This window comes from Cucumis melo, chromosome 4 (genome assembly GCF_025177605.1).
Source record: "Cucumis melo cultivar AY chromosome 4, USDA_Cmelo_AY_1.0, whole genome shotgun sequence".
Lineage (NCBI taxonomy): Eukaryota > Viridiplantae > Streptophyta > Magnoliopsida > Cucurbitales > Cucurbitaceae > Cucumis > Cucumis melo.
In genome coordinates, this window is record NC_066860.1 from 33184357 (window position 1) to 33201605 (window position 17249).

At 28.6% G+C, this 17249-nt stretch overlaps 1 long non-coding RNA gene across 1 annotated transcript; it reads right to left on the reverse strand.

Moving 5' to 3' along the window:
* Positions 1 to 8934: 8934 nt before the first annotated feature.
* On the reverse strand, positions 8935 to 9521 carry LOC127149103 (uncharacterized). The gene is made up of 3 exons (XR_007820436.1): positions 9362 to 9521; positions 9193 to 9288; positions 8935 to 9111 (listed from the first exon to the last, which is right to left on the reverse strand). It is a non-coding gene; the product is annotated as an uncharacterized LOC127149103 (long non-coding RNA).
* Positions 9522 to 17249: the final 7728 nt, after the last annotated feature.

The following is a 17249-nucleotide window of genomic DNA, read 5'->3' on the forward strand; positions in this document are numbered from 1 at the left end:
AGTTTTCACGCAAATTCAGATTATCACTAGAAATATTTGTTAGTTTGAACATAGCTTAAGTAGTACTTAAGGTATGTAATCTCAACTGAAAGATCTACATGTTGTAATTGGACTTGGAAGAAGAAAAAAAACATCTTCTTTTGTTATAGGATTGGTTTAGTCACTTTCATACATTAATCCAATAAACATTTTTATGATAAACTTTAACGACTTTATGTAATTGATCTTTGGAACTACACTGTTTTACTATTAGATAAGATAAGTTGTACGCTTAATTACTTTTCACGTTCTTTTCTTAATATTAGTATATACAGAAATGTATTATCACTTTGATGTTGAGTACTATTGTGATGTAGAATGCTTTGGATCTGAAATGATTTTATCTGGAGAAATGATGAAATAATGGTTGAAGTAATGAAGATTGGTAAGTGGGTGGTGGATCATATGGCAATACAATTTACAGTATTTAAAAGAAAAACTTGTGAAATTAAGAAGCCAAACCAAACCCATCAATCTCAATCAAAAATCACTATCTTCATTCTTATCACAAAGAGCTTAATGGTCAAACATCAAAAGATATTGACAGAAAATTTTCTATCAATGTCCCTTTAATTAATCTCTCTTCAATTCACAATTCTAATAATCATATTCATATAAAAATATAATTTAACATGTCAAAATTCCTTTGACCAATAACAATAAAATTCCTATGATCTTCTTAAGTATTTTTTTTTTAAAGAAAAAAATCTCTTAAACTATTGTTTTTTCTTTGGGACCTCAAATTTAGAGATTCAATATAACATGTTAAATGATTCTTTCTGTGAGTTATTGTCAATCATCATAATAAAAAAGCTATTTGGATAAATTAGTTCTTCTTTTCTTTTTTTCTTTTTTTTTTTTTTTTTCTTTTCTTTCTTTTTCTTTGCATGAGCTGTGGTTTATTTTGCTGACAAAATAATGGCTAAGTAGTCCAAAATTTTGAAAGGGCCAAAAACCCTTCCTTTGATGTTGAAAAGTTAGCTCTTTTTCTTTTGTTATATCAACCATTGTTTAATTCCATTTTCACATTTTCAATCTTAATTTGTTTTCTTCTTTTTCTTTGGTACATCTAATAATGTTTGTTTGAGAGTCATTATAGTTTTCTTTTACAAGCTTGTTTGATGCTAATCTTTTTTTTATATGTTCTTTTTATACATTTCCAAAAGCATTTTGAATTATATTCTTGGAATATTGACTAAAACAAAATGTCCATTTTTTTCTTCTTTCTTTTGAGATATTTTCTCCATGAAAATAACACACTCCCATTAGAAAAAGATTCAATTTTTACTTGTGGGTATTGGTAGTTTCTTTTGTAAAAGTAAGTACTTGCACTCTTTTCTACACCAAATTTTCCCAAAACAATGAAATGGGGGTGGAAAACAGAAAAATGTAACATGAATAGTCCATTTGGGATTTTGCATATAAAAAGATAACGAAGCAAACTTTCCAAAGGATAAAAAGATGTATTATATAACAAATGAAAATGAATCGAGTTTAAAGCATGAATTTTAAATACACTAAAAATACATATAAAAACAGTTCTTAACAAAATAAAATACAAATTATCTACTAAACAAATATTTTCATAAAATAGTGAATCTGAAGGGAAAAAAACATGAAATATGATTAAAAGTCAAACAAACCCTCATTTTTTATAACGAAAAACAAAGGTAGAACTAATTAGAAAAAGTATTTGGTGAAGAAAGAAAAATTATTAGAGAAACAAAAAAACAAGACATAATTGAAGAAGGACTTTGTGTTGTGAAAACATAACCCAAAAACCTAGAAACCAAACACTAGTTTTTGTTTAAAGTTTGAAAAAGAAAGGGCAAAGGGATGAGTCTGTTTCTTGTTTAATCGTACTAAAAATTAAATAAACTATGGGGTTGCGTGGATTCCTTGCTTTGACAATAATATATATATATGTGTGTGTGTATTATATATATAATTGAGGTTTATTATTTGTATGAATATTGTAAAATTGGGGTTATCTAGAAACATGAAAAAACAAGCTATTCATATTATATGGTTATATATCAATTATTTGGTACATTTCAAGTGTTCTTTCACGTAATTTGTTATGGTGTAATGCATTTTCAACGTTGTGTCTTATTCTTATCGTAAATTTGTTGTAAAAATAACATAGATTAATTTGTCTTTTTCGTTTTTAAAAAGATACCAAAAGTACCTTTGCAGTATATGCTAATTTGCTTGAGTTTAGTATGGAAATTATGACCTCGGGCAGATGAATGCAATAATCTAAAATATAACTATTCTAATAAAGAAATAGGAGGATTTTAACCACAATTTTTTTTGTTACAAATACATATTTGTGTGAGAGTTGAACTATGCTTGCTTTGTTTGAATAAATATTTATAGGTCCTTTTTATAGTATAAATTGGGGTGGAGAAATTTGAACACGAATCTCCTATCATCGGTTACGTACAAGAATCATTTGAACTAAGTTTTTATTGACAATATCTATTAACTTAGTACATGATAAGAAACATATCTCAATAATTACAATAGATAGCAATTATGAATAATAATTAAGTATATAATAATATCTTTGGAAAATTGCAAACATAGCAAAATTCATCGATGAAAGACTTTTATCGTTGATAAACTCTTATAATTTATTATTTATAGATCAATATTTTCTATATGATCTATCAATAATAGCTTCTATTATTGACCAATCTATTATTTGATAGACTTTAAGAGATTTTGATATATTTACAATTTTCTTAAAACGTTGTTATATACTTAAATATTTTGAATCTAATTTTGCATGTTTACAACTATTCCTAAAAGAAATATGAAATTATTTTTTATTCAAAATTAAAATAAAATAAAAGTACTTGAGAATTGAATAACTAAAAGAGACTAAATATAAAGTTGAAAAGCAAGTTAAGAGAATTTGTAGTTTATAACAATAAAGAGCAAATTTGTATTAGCATCACAAGTTTTCATAAAGTAGAGTGCTAATTATTGGACTCCCAACAAAAAGATCAAAAATACACAGATGAAAAGTGGGGATAAAATAGAGGAAGAAAATTGTGAAAAATGACGAAAGAAAAATTAGGGCAAAGGTGAAAACAATATATATATATATATATGTATGTATGTATGTATGTATATGTATATGTATATGTGTGTACACATGGAAGCCAAAAAACCCACTCCCACTAAGGAACAAATAATTTTCTATAATTTTTTTCTTAAAAAAAAAAAAAAAACCCCAATTTATAAAACAAAATTTTTTTGTCATTTGTCCACTAGAAAGGTCAACTTTCCCATCAACTCACTATAATACCCTTATGAACAACAACAACAATCCATCCATTCATATCTCCACTACATTCTTTATGGTCATCTTTCCCATTATTTTGTTTCTCACAAACCCAATTTCAACTCATTCTTTAGGGTTATTTGTTTTTGTTGCTCTCTCTCTCTCTCTCTCTCTCTCTCTCTCTCTCTCTCTCTCTCTCTCTCTCTCTCTCTCTCTCTCTCTCTCTCTCTCTCTCTCTGCATATATCTAATGACAAATCAATTAACTTGATCACCACTTCTGAGAAAAGAAACACTCAAAACTAACTCAAATAACTAATTCGATAGTCTTTATAGACCTAAGTTTATGATATTTATATTTATATATATTCAAATCAAAGTTAGGATTATTATTAAGGGTTTATAAACTAGGTGAATAGAATATAAGTACATATGTATTTATGCTTTTAATTCTAAAGTGTAAGCCTTAAAATGACATCCACTTAGATCCATAAAATGAAGAGACTTGAAAAGGTAGACTAAGATGCTTAATGCATGTGGCTTACACACTGTATATGCTTATTAATGTTGCTTTTTCTTAACTAATTTCTTTCTTTTATAAACTAAAGTATCAAGAAAAGAGAAGATTGTGGAAACCAACTAAGATTTGGAACTTTGAATTTTCCCTCTAAATTTGAGATATATTTCTATTTGTCAAAAAAAAAAATTAGTTATTTATTTTATTAAAAAATGCTTCTTTTTCTTCCTTTATTAATTTTTAAAATATTACAATTTTACAAATTTTATTTTGAATTTTTTACCTTATAGGTGCTAACATTTATTAATTAGTTAAAATAATTATAAAGTACTAAATATCAATATTAATAAGAAAAAAAGTAAAACGTGTAATTAAAATTACACCATTTTGAAATTTAAAACTAAATTACATCAAACTTAGTAATATATTATAATTGATGGATCAAATAGAAATTAGATCTAAATCGAATGTTTTTTCAATTGTCTTTTTAGACTAAAAAATCTTGTATGGTAGGATTTGCACCACAAGAGCTAGCTAGCTTGCTAGGATCTTACGAAGAAAATTATATGAAATTTTAGTGCTTCTTTTTTTTTTTTTTTTTTAACAAGAAAAGGACAAGCCCAACAAATTATTGAGTGAAAAATAATTAAATGAGGGTTTGAAAAATTTTATTTAAAAAAGAAAAAAGAAAAGTTTCTGAGTGCTGACAAATTGATCATAATGAGTTGGTAATAATGTGGTTATACTTTGGAGCATATGCCATCTCATAGGTCTTTGTATTATATTATAATGTGGCAAAAAAAGCAAAGAAAAAGTTCTAATTTCTTTACATTTAATTTGAGATTCAAGCTAAGCATGGTCTCAAATTATATGGAATATTCCATACCCTATATTTAATCTTTTTCCTTTTCTTTTTCTAACCCCAGAAAAGGTCAAATAACCAATAAATGTTTATAATTACCCAACCTAATCACTTGTCTGGTTGCTAATTAAGCAATTTTAATAGGAATTTTATCTTTCAACCTTCTACTCTTTTAAATATGTATGGAAGGAAGTTGCATGCATCCACATTAATTTATTAAATGGAATTTGGGGATTATTATTCAAAGGAATGTTGTGGGAGAAAAAAAAAACAATTAATTTTCAGTTGGTGTCATTAGTTGAAAAAAAAAATAACATTAGTTGATGGTGTAGATAAATATATATTAAGAAAAAAACATCACTCAGTGGTTATTATTGTAAATATATTTAGGCTCTTATGGAATATTTTAAAATGATCAAAGGGAGTTAAGGAACATTCATGGAAGAATATTTATCTTGTTTTACTTTCGTCCTAACTTTAATAAATTAAGACTTAATTAAGCTTTCACAAGTACGAAGATTTGAACACCTGACTTTTCGAGATTAGTTAATTTCATCTTTAACTCTTCATTTTGTATATCCAATAATAAAAGTCATTGGCATATTTGAAAATTTTATAATTAATTAATAAGATACAAAATTTGAATTTTATATCTAATAAAATAAGATTTTCTATAATAGTTTTGTAAATTTTAAAAAATATATTGAATAGGTGAGATCTATTGGATACAATAATATTAGATATATTTAGAAATAAATTGTGACACATCATTAGAAATCATGTATGTAAGGATCTACTTGGTAGATTCTATCTTTTACACTATTCAGATAGAAAAACTTAAAATTTCAGTCAAATTTAGATACAAAAAAACTTATAATTTAACATTTAATTTCTTCAACTTCAATCCAAATTATACAATAAAGAGACCAGAAGAATTAAACTACAAACATAACCAAAGAATAATAATACAACCAAGCATAAGTGAGTTGTCCGACGATTCATATTAACAAATTGTCCAAATAGTTAAATTAAATTTGGCAAATAATCTCATAAGTTAGTTTATATAAACTAAACTTTTAAACAAAAATTATAAGAATCAAGATTTCAATTGAACACACACATATGATAATATATGGACATCAGATTGTGACAAGATAAATAGATGAGTTCCAAACCACAAATTTCACAATTAGCATACCAATAATAGTTTTAGGGTTTCTATTCATGACAAGAAAGAATTTCAATATTTTCTTTATTCTACTTTATTAATTTTTTTCTTTTAAAAAAATAAATCTACACCACCTGTTATGATGTTTTCTTTAGATCTAGTCCATTCAATTAGACACTGTCAATTAAATCCTTATTCAGTGATAAGATTTGCCACTTTCAACTGTTAAGATCTTTCTAATTAATCTATATATATATATATATATATATATATATATATTTGAATTCTCCAAAGTTAAATATTGATATTTTAATTAATTTTTTTAGAGAAAAAAAAACATGGAATTAAATTAATTAAAGCTGTTGTCCCTAATTGTTGATTCATAATCATAAAGGTTGTCTGTAATTTAGGAGGAAAGAGTGTAAATTAAGTTAATGAATAGAAGAAATGATGTGTGAAAGTGGCCAAAAACCCTTTTTTAGCAAATCTTATGATGGATTTTTAATAGGGTTTAGGACGGTGAAAGTGCTTTTTTATTTTGTTTTATTTTAATTAATTACACTTTCTTATTTCTTAATTTCATTTTGTTTTTTTTTTTTTTTTTGGATTTTACTGTCTTAAACTAGGCAGTGATTGGACAGCCAAACATCCAATATCTTAGACACCAAGCACGATAATTATTTTTATTTCTTATTTATTATTTATATACCAAAATTATAAATTAAAAAAAAAACATTTTTGCAAATTATTTATAATTGATTCCTTAAAAAACATTATATACCTTAGTTTATCACTTTTAATTATTCATCATTCTGATGTCACACTCTTCTACCACAGTAATCATTTTTTAAAAGAACAATATGAATATTACATCTTCGTCTATATAATTTTTCATCATTCACATAAAAAAAAAACTAAAATATTCTAAAAATAATGAAGAAAAACATGCACACACAAAAATAAATAATATTCACATACATCTATGTATTTTTCAAAAATTATTAACATGACTTATTCTTTAAGTTGAGATGTTGGTTTGTATGCAAGGTAGTCAAATTTTGAGTAATTATTTTAATAAAATATTCATGGTATGTATATTTATTATCATTCTATCTATATATTGTAAAATTGAAAAGGAAAGATGATTTGAATATGACGATCTACTAAAAAATAAAATTCTTTTTTTAGCAAAAAAACTTCGAATAATATACCTCATAAGTCACGATAGATATGACCTATCAAGTAATTTAACTTACTTGATTATTTAAAGCTCTACTCACTTTACTCAAAATGGTCCACCTTTGAAGTAACATATCATGTTTTGTCCTCGAGTTATACACATGCCCTACTCAAAAATTTACCAAAATATCATACTTAGTCATAATTAAGTATATAGATGGTAATATTGATTGAATGTCACAACTCCAAAAAAGAGTATAATATGATTAGTACTCCTACCTATATTTTCCAACCCTATTTTTTTTTCTTATTTATGGAAAAAAAAAACAGAAATAAATATAAGATATTTAGATATGATTTCAAGAAAAAATTTCAGATCCATATAACCTGTATTAATTATAAGGGTTTGACTTGGAGTGTCAAACTAATCTAAATTCAAACATTTGATCATATAGTAACACCCTAATTAATAAGCCCAAAGATTGTTTTTTTTTTTTTTTTTTTTTGTTTTATCAATAATGTAGATTATGTATCCTTAATTGAAACTTAATTAATTAATGAATGAATGAATGAATGAATGATTTAGATTCCTTAAAAATATGATTTCAATCTCACTACAAGAAATTTGGCCTTTAATGTCGGTTTAAAACCGACATTAAAGGCCTTTAATGTCACTTGGCGACCGACATCTTTGTGAGCGTTATTAAAGGCCTTTAATGTCGGTTGGGCTTTAATGTCGGTTTATAACCGACATTAAAGGGGTCTTTGATGTCGGTTATAAACCGACATTAAAGACCTTTGATGTCGGTTATAAACCGACATCTTTGAAGGTGTTATTGAAGGTCTTTAATGTCGGTTTATCTTTAATGTCGGTTTATAACCGACATTAAAGCTGTCTTTAATGTCGGTTTATAACCGACATTAAAGATGTCTTTAATGTCGTTTTTAAACCGACATTAATGTTGCTTAGTGCACATCTTTAATGTCGTTTTTCCACCGACATTAAAGACACATTTAATGTCGTTTTTCCACCGACATTAAAGACACATTTTATGTCGTTTTTTAAACCGACATTAAAGACACATTTAATGTCGTTTTTAAAGATTCATTTCATGTCGTATTTATAATAGTTTTTATGACGGCAAAACCGATATTATTTGAGTCGAACTACGTCCGGAAATGTTCGTCATCGTATATTGTAAAAAATAAAAAAATTGCTTGCACACTAGCTATAATGCCTACTACTCAATGCACACAATAATACCTAATTCACCTGCAATGCACACAATAATACCTAAAATTCCAGCATACACTTCCAACACTTACATATAGTCACATATCAATAAACACAACTATATTCAATACTATAAGTCCAACTACTCCAAATCCTCCAATATATACACTTATATATAATCACACATATCAAACAACACATCCTACCATCCATGGCAAACCAATAGTAAACACCTAAAACGCATAAGATCCAACACTAAAATACAAGCACACTTTTCCACACTTCCATATAGAACTACAACAAATACACATCATCCAACACTTACATATTATAAACACAACTATATTCAACACTATAAGTCCAACTACTCCAAATCCTCCAATATATACATAATCACACATATCAAACAACACATCCTACCATCCATGGCAAACCAATAGTAAACACCTACAATGCATAAGATCCAACACTAAAATACAAGCACACTAACGCCATTAAAGATAATATATAAGATCGTGATTTATAAACACAATAGAAGGTTCCTTCACTAACTAAAGTATAGGTACAAACTATCTAACAAACAACAATTAGTACGGGACCACATGCCCTTCAAAAAACTATAGGACTGCCGTCCCCTACAAAAACTTAACTCGACCAACTACTAACCTAACTACAAAAATCAACTACTAACCTAACTACAAAAATCAACTACTAACCTAACTACAAAAAGCAACTACTTACACAAATCTGCTAACAAAAGCTGCCCATTCAGTTCGAATCTCATCAATCTCCTCTTGGCTATATGCATTTTTGGTATTGAACTACACACAAAGAGAAAGATATGGAAAGTATGAGTTTGGATCACAAATTGTAATATGTAAAAAGTTAAAGTAGAAACTTACAAGGTTAGTAATAGAAGTACTAGAATTATGCACTATCTCATGTATGTACTTTTGCACGTAGTACCCGCACCCTACAGAATCCAATTGACGAGGGCACTGCATGTATATCAATTGAATACAAATTAATCTTATGTTTCATAAAAAGTAATAACCTGTAAATGCAAATTACCTTTACAGGTCTCCATTTTGGAGTTGATCGATAGCGTTGTAGATCGTGTTTCGCTTGCCATGTCTTCAACCCTCTAAATATTTTTAAACATTAGAAGACAAGAAAGTTAAATAAGAAGTAATAAAGTAAATACACTTACACATTTATGATTCCATGAATGTCTTCATTGACTTTACTCCGAAGAGAGTCCAAAACATAAACGCAATTTTCACGAAGATCGATAACATGCAACATCCAATGAAAACTACAATAAACAACATCTTCAATGTGAGTACACATTTAAGCTCAATGGAAATATATTAATGTGTTTCTCTTCTTTATTTACCCGGTATTATATGGAATTAGCACTTTCTGTTCCAAGTTAACTGCTTCTAGCTGGTTGGCTAAATTTCTGGATCGAAGATCACGATCTTTGATATGTGACGATATTTTTGATTGGTCAATGACAAAAAAATTCTTTGCACAGTCACATTTATCCCAAAGACATCTAAGTAAAAGCAACCATAGTTAAAATATCAACAAACTAACTACAAAAGTGGTATTGGAGATAAAGATGAGTATAAGTTGTCTACTTACGTAATATACGCTAGTATACACATATAGCCGATTTCAACCATGCCGCAGTAATGCAACAAATCTTCACGAGCTAAATAAACAAATTTGTCACTTCCAAATATGTGCTCGTTCATTGGGATGCGAATCATGTCTACATCCTCCATGTTCTTCATGGCATGTCTATTTAAAAGCTTAATAATGCCGTTAACGTCAGTATAATTTGAAGGGTATACGACATCCTTCCTAGTTGAATGCTCCTATCACAACCAAGGTTCTAAATTCAAAATACATATACAAATAAAATCAAAACTTAAATAGTAAAAAAAAGATACACACTTGTTTGTCATTGATCGTAGAAACAAGCCGACGAGGCCATTCTATAATGTTACCCAATGCTTGATTTAAAGTCTCTATCTTTCCCTTCACTGGATTGGGTATAGTCAAATTTTCTCCCGTAACCACGTCTACTAGAACTTTAACATTGGGACATCCAATGTTATCCTCAACTATCGTGGCTACTGCAACAATATTATTAATGGATCCTATAGACAATTGGCATGGTGTTCCCTTTACAAATATTAAAAGCATAGTTAAGAACAATTGATCCTATATAGTTAAAAAACTAAAAGTGACAACAAAGTCAATTACCTCAACTCCTTTGTTGGTAGGTGTGTCCTCATCGGCATCAAGATCTATATTAATACTTCCAATGGATGACCTCGAGTGATTACTTCTCTTCTTGTCACTTTTGCACCTCGAGTCATCCTCACACATTTTCTCCTTCCCTTTTACTGTCTTGAAATATTGTGATTGAGAGACGAAAGCACCCACGCCTCTTACACGTCCACCGTGCTCCTTGGAACCCAATGCGTCAGTCAAGATGTCCTCATTTTTATTTGTTGCAACTAATTCATCCTATAAAACAATACAAGTATAAAACAATTCATCATCAGTTACGTTAACAAAAGATTATATATTGTAATCATAAGTATACTTACAATCCGAGAGGCGCAATCTCGAGTAGCATCATCAAAATAATCATTATTTTTTCCTTTCCGTGCTTCTTTCCAAAGAGTTGATCGATAGGAAACATCATGCGTTATTTTCTACAACAAAAGATACATATTTAATTAACAACAACATATTAAGATAAATTCTTCAATTTAATTAGAAATACTCACTAGTTCATCGGCAAGATTAGCATATCCCTTACGTGACATGTGGTGATTGTATACGCATTTCGACCTTCTTTCCCTTTGAATACGACTATAATCCTGTACAACGTATTAGTTTGTAGGTAGATATCAAAACAATTCTAATTCCATTGAAAATTTAAACTTATTTACCTCCCATTCTTCACTTAGTCTAGCATCCACAAACGATTCCCAATCTTCTTGATTTATATGAGAATAGATTTTGGGAGGAAACTGCAAGAGTGATGGTTGATCCTTAGACGGAAGTATATACTTCTGAGTTAACGTCGTCTTGAACGTTCGAAACTTTCTTGATGCAGACATAAGTATAGAATGTTTAGCATTGGGTTGTAAATCAAACGACATCTACACAAAAAAAAAAGAAAAGCTTAGTTAAACTTAGAGTGTAAAGCAAACTACATTATATGAAAAACATAACAATAGAACTCATACCGATATACAATCATATATTTTATCTTTTAGCTCATTCGGAACTTCTTTCCAAGAGTTGTATGTGATAGGAATCTGTTGTCGAACGCACACACCAATGTAACTTTGCATTTTCTTAGACGTGGCTCCAACAGGTTGTCCGTGTTCATTAAATTGAATGGGCAACTTTTGTCCAGAATTTCTCACTAAGGCCAACTCAGACATAGTAGTTGGCCCACGTGGAACAAATGATTTCTTTCTTACTTCTGGAAGCATTTCTCTTTCATCCTCACTGCTATCCTCCATCTATGAATCTGCAAAAAATGGAAATACATTAATAAGCAAAGTCAACATACATAAGCATAACAATTATGTTATGAACTTAAACAAAGCAAAGTAATGACATACCATAAATATAGCAGTTATATTACGAACTTTAAACATAAATACATTATAAAGATACCATAAGCATATCAATTATATTACGAACTCTAAAATTAAATACATTATAAAGCAAAGTAATGACATACCCTTCTCTACCCATCTACCCTCACAATAATGACATACCCTCACAGATTTCTAGGTTCTGACCCAAACTCTGGCCATAAATTGTCTATTTTTTTCCATGATAATGCATCTTTTGGATGTTGTAATAGATCATTCACTTCTCTTTTTCTGTCATGCCACGTCAATAATTTTGATGTTTCTTTGCTTCGAAACATTCTTTCAAATCTTGGAATTGGAGAGAAATACCACATGACTTTCACTGGAACATTCTTAACCTCCTTCTTTGAATTTTTAGGAATCTTCCATCTTGACATACCACAAGAGGGGCATACATTTGCATCGGACAGTTCTTTCCTAAACAAGCAACAATCATTCCTACAAGCATGAATCTTCTCGTACTTCATTCCAAGAGTACACAAAATTTTTTTTGCTTCATAAGTAGAAGTAGGGCATTCGTTGGGAGTAGGTAAGATGTCAGAAATTAATTGTAATAACTCAGTGAAACTCTTATCACTCCATCCAAATTTAGCTTTCAAATTATATAACTTTATCAACGTAGATATTTTGGTAAAATTCGTACAATTAGGATATAATGGTTTCTTGGCATCATCTACAACTTCCTCAAAATTTTCTGACTTGTCATTAAAATAATTATGTGCAGCCTCAAACATTCCAATTGTGTCATCAACGTCATCCTCGTCAATTTCTTCTTTTACACTACTAAAGACACTTTCATTGTTTCTATTTATTGGTAGTGATTCACCATGAAAAATCCATTCTTGATAACTCTGATCGATGCCGTTAAAAAACAAGTGATCTCTAATTGTATTCACATCTAAAGTTTTTGCATTCACACACTTTAAACAAGGACATGCCATGACATTCGACGTCTTTGAATGCTTCAACCCATTTTTAATAAACATCTCAACCCCATAAGCATACTCAGATGACGTTCTATTCTTTTGCATCCACGACTTATCCATATTATATAAGATGCAATTTAATCTACAAAAAAAATCGAGAAAATAACGAAACTAAGTAAACTTAAACTGAACCCACATTCCAAAAACTAACAAGTTCTATATAAACCGAAAAGAAACTACAATAATATTAAGCTAAAATTGTTAGTAAAATGATAAGCATAACTCATCTCACACATATTGTTTATAATATTAAGCTCAAAAGTTAAAACTTTAATATTCTCATCTCATATTTTGCAAGAAAATGAAAAACAACTAAATAGTCATAAAATCAACAACAATTACAAAACTTGTAATCGAATTATTTAATATTTTTGTGAGAATATTGAATCTCTATAAGTTAGCTTTTGAATCCTTGAAAGTTTCCGACACCCAAAACTTGAAAGTGAAGAACACCTCAATACTGTTTTGGGCATATTATAGACTTTGGGCTTTGATGGCTTTTGGACCAAGTAAGTTGGACTAATTAGGATATTTTTAGTAGAAGAATTGCATATATGAGAAATTGAATTCTCTGACATTCCAATTACCATTAAACTGAAACATTCAACTTATAGTGTAATAAACCATTAAGATATCGAATTAAAATTGAATACGATCTCAAGAGGCAATAATACTTTTTTACTATTATTATTCTTACTTTTTACTACTTGATGGAGCAGCATTGAAGCCTATATAGTAAGTTTTTTGTCAGAATAAGAATGCATCAAAGTAAGGAAAACTGCTAACAAAATCGACAAGCAGGAGCTGCCATTAACCATCCCTTCACTTTTTAACTGACATGTCTTTTTCATTTTATTTTTCCCAAAAAATAAAAAAGGAAAAGGGGGGAAGATAAGCATTTCAAAAATTAAAATTATAGATATTACAAGATGATGATAATATATGGAGAGATAATGAATTTACAAATCATAGTGATGTCCCTTTCATCCTAATCTTTCTACTTCAGAGGTGTTAAACTTAAACCCTATGCTCTTGAAGTCAGATTATATATTCCTAAGAGTAATTAAAAAATCTAGAGATTAAAAATTTTCATTCAATTTAAATAAAAAAAAATATTAAATAATTCGATTACAAGTTTTGTAAATTTCAACATTGAAATGTGTGTTTAATGTGCTATTTTATAGTAAAAGTAAAGGAAGAAGACCAGAATATTCTCACAAAACAATATGAATTTTATGAAATTATAACAGAAGGAACATAAACTACTCCAGGCAGGTCAATACAAACTATACAACTACTCTGATCTTCATATGAATGGAAACGATAAAGAAAGAAAATGCTAGAATGATTATCTAGTTTAATTGACTAATCAAAACTAGAAAGAACCTCACTGATCTTAATATGAAGAGGAAAGATCAAGAAAGAAAATACTCTACCTTAGCTACATTATCTACCTTAGCAAAATCAAACAAAAAGTTATTAACCAAATTCACGACCTTCCCTAGCTAGCATCAAATTCAACCACAATAGAATGAAGGAGAGAACACATAGAAGATAAAATATTTGCGTGTGTGCATGGGGTTGATTTGCAGAGAGTAACAACGTGGAAGAAAGTGCACGTGATATACAGTTTATTCTTTGTGAGAAAAGTGGCAGCCCATATAAACACCTTCATATTCTACTGTCTTGTATTACCAGCCACATTTCAGTTTGACCAAATACAGCAGTTTGACCAAATACAAACTTCCAGTTTGACCAACATTTCAACATAGCACAACATCTCTAACCTGTACCTGTCAATACACCTCATCTACCAAGCGACATTAAAGCCTATATTTGTTCTAGGATCTGCAATGCACATGTCAATAATAAGAGAGAGATCCCTAACAATAATCCAAAACCAATACATTAACTCAAAGTGAAGATGTAAAATTGAGATAAACCCTAGTATTCAAATTTGACCAAGATAAAAAGGGTAGTTGTTTTATGGGGGACCCTAAAGCTTTGAATTTTCCTACAGACAATTACAATTCCCTCTTTTCAATGGAGTCCACACACAAAAAAAACCCTATCTATGACTACCCAATAAATTATATATATATATAACAAAATTATATGTTCCCCTTTGTTGTCACATGCCTTATAAAATTGGCCTACAAGTACAACAATTCTCTCTCTTTCCACAACCATTTTACACTGCTCAAGAAAAAAGAAATGAGATTTAGAGTTGTGAGAGAGAGGTATAGGTTCATTGGGTTGAAAATTTCTAGGGCATGGGCACTAACTTTTGGGGCAGCTGGGATGTGTAAACAAATGAATGAAGTGATTAATTTAGTGAAAAGGGGTAATGTTATTTATAAATAAATAAACAAATGAAAAGATTGATAAAGTAGTGAGTTTGTAAATTAAAGGGCAGCCTTAATTAAGGGAAGGAAAGACAATGGAAGGGTATGATTAGGGTTTGTCACATGCCAATCAAACTATTTGAGTGCCCACTCAACTTAATTCTTTTTTATTTTTTACAAGTAGGTAATAATTAAAACCTCTCAATCACACACAAAATATATATCTCCTTTTGACTTCTTTTTATTTAACACTTTTCTCTCTCACTCTAAAATTTTGACAGATTGTTTTTTGTTTGGCAAAAAGTCATTTCAACTTCCTTATGGAAGTTTGCTCACCTAACCCCTTTTACTTTGTACCTAATCTTTTAACCTTTTTTTTTTTAAAATATATTTATTTACCTTTAAGTTTGAATATTTTATACTATGCTAACTTCGGTTTTTTTTTTTTTAATATTTTTTTGGATGGTATTCAAGAATTTGTATGAATTAGTGTTGTTTAGTAATAATTTGTTTTTCAAAATTGAAGAAAAATCTAACATTTGTAAAAATATAAAAGAAAAAAAAGTAGTTTCTAAGAAGTTATTATTGTGTTTTGAAATTTGGCTATTTTATTCAAAAATACAAAAATTTGTAGTAAAAATGGAGAAAAATAGATTTAATTTTTTAAAAAAAAACGATTATAGATATTTGAGCAAATTCACTCCATGCCATAATATATTTATCAAATTAACCCTTTTATCAAGCTTTTTTGCTCACATCAATATCAAATTTTAGATAGATCAAAGGATATTGTATAGTTTAGAAGTGGAGAGAGTAAATACTTAATTCAAGAATGGAGAGACAACATCACCATCCATTTATTGAAATAGACGATTTCACGTTGAAATCACTTAGATGAACTAATTGAAAAAGAAAAATGAATGTAGGCCAATGGTTGTAAATGATAAAAGTGTTACAAATATTTAATAAACACACTAAAATCTTTAATTTTACCAATGATAAATGTTCATAAAATTCTATCCGCGTCTATGGTAGACATTAAATTTGAAATTGTATTATATTTTTTGAAGTTTCCATTTTGACTTCACTATTAATACGGAAGAAGAATGTAATTATAATGTAAAAGAAAAAGTAAAAAATAAAAAATAAACGAAGACAAGATAAAAAAAAATGTATCATTTCTTCTATTACGTATCTCGTTTTTGTCGTGCTTAAGGTGACATTTTTAATATTTTTCTCAAAGAGAGCCACATTTAAAATCTTGAATTAATATTAGAGAATTGAGTAAAAAAGAACCACTACAAATCAAAGTACTTTATTTTACCATGGGAGAAAATGGTAATTCCAAAGTTTTCATGGAAATAGAAGTAACTAAAAAAGAAATTTTTACAAGTACATTTGAACTTCCATAAAAAGAAGAACAAAAAAGAAAAAAATTTCCAAATCTTTTTCTTTTTCTTTTTTTAAAAAAGTAATCATTTTGTAAGTTCAAATTAGGAAGTAAAAACCAAAAAAGAAAGGGGTACACTAATTTTAAAGCATAAATTAACATTTTCCTCCATTAGTTGATATCTTACTCTTATTAACAATTGGATCCAAGTGATCCACTTTTTGGTTGATTGGTTTTTCTTTATTCAATAATAATAATAATAATAATAATAATAATAATAAAAAGACATACAAATCCAAACAAAATAATTGAAGATATTGAACCTTTATTTTAATTTTTGAATTATAAAAAATGAGAGAGACCCACCAAAATGAAAGAGAGAAGGGGAGTGAAGTAAATAAGGATAAAAAAAAAATGTAAAAAAGAAAGGCCTAAATAAGGGAGAGTGAGCGGTAAGTTTGAACCAAAATTATTTACCGTTTTCCAAAAGGAGAGGTCTGTAGCCACGTGATCAAAAAGTAACTGATTCACGCCAAGTAAGTAAGG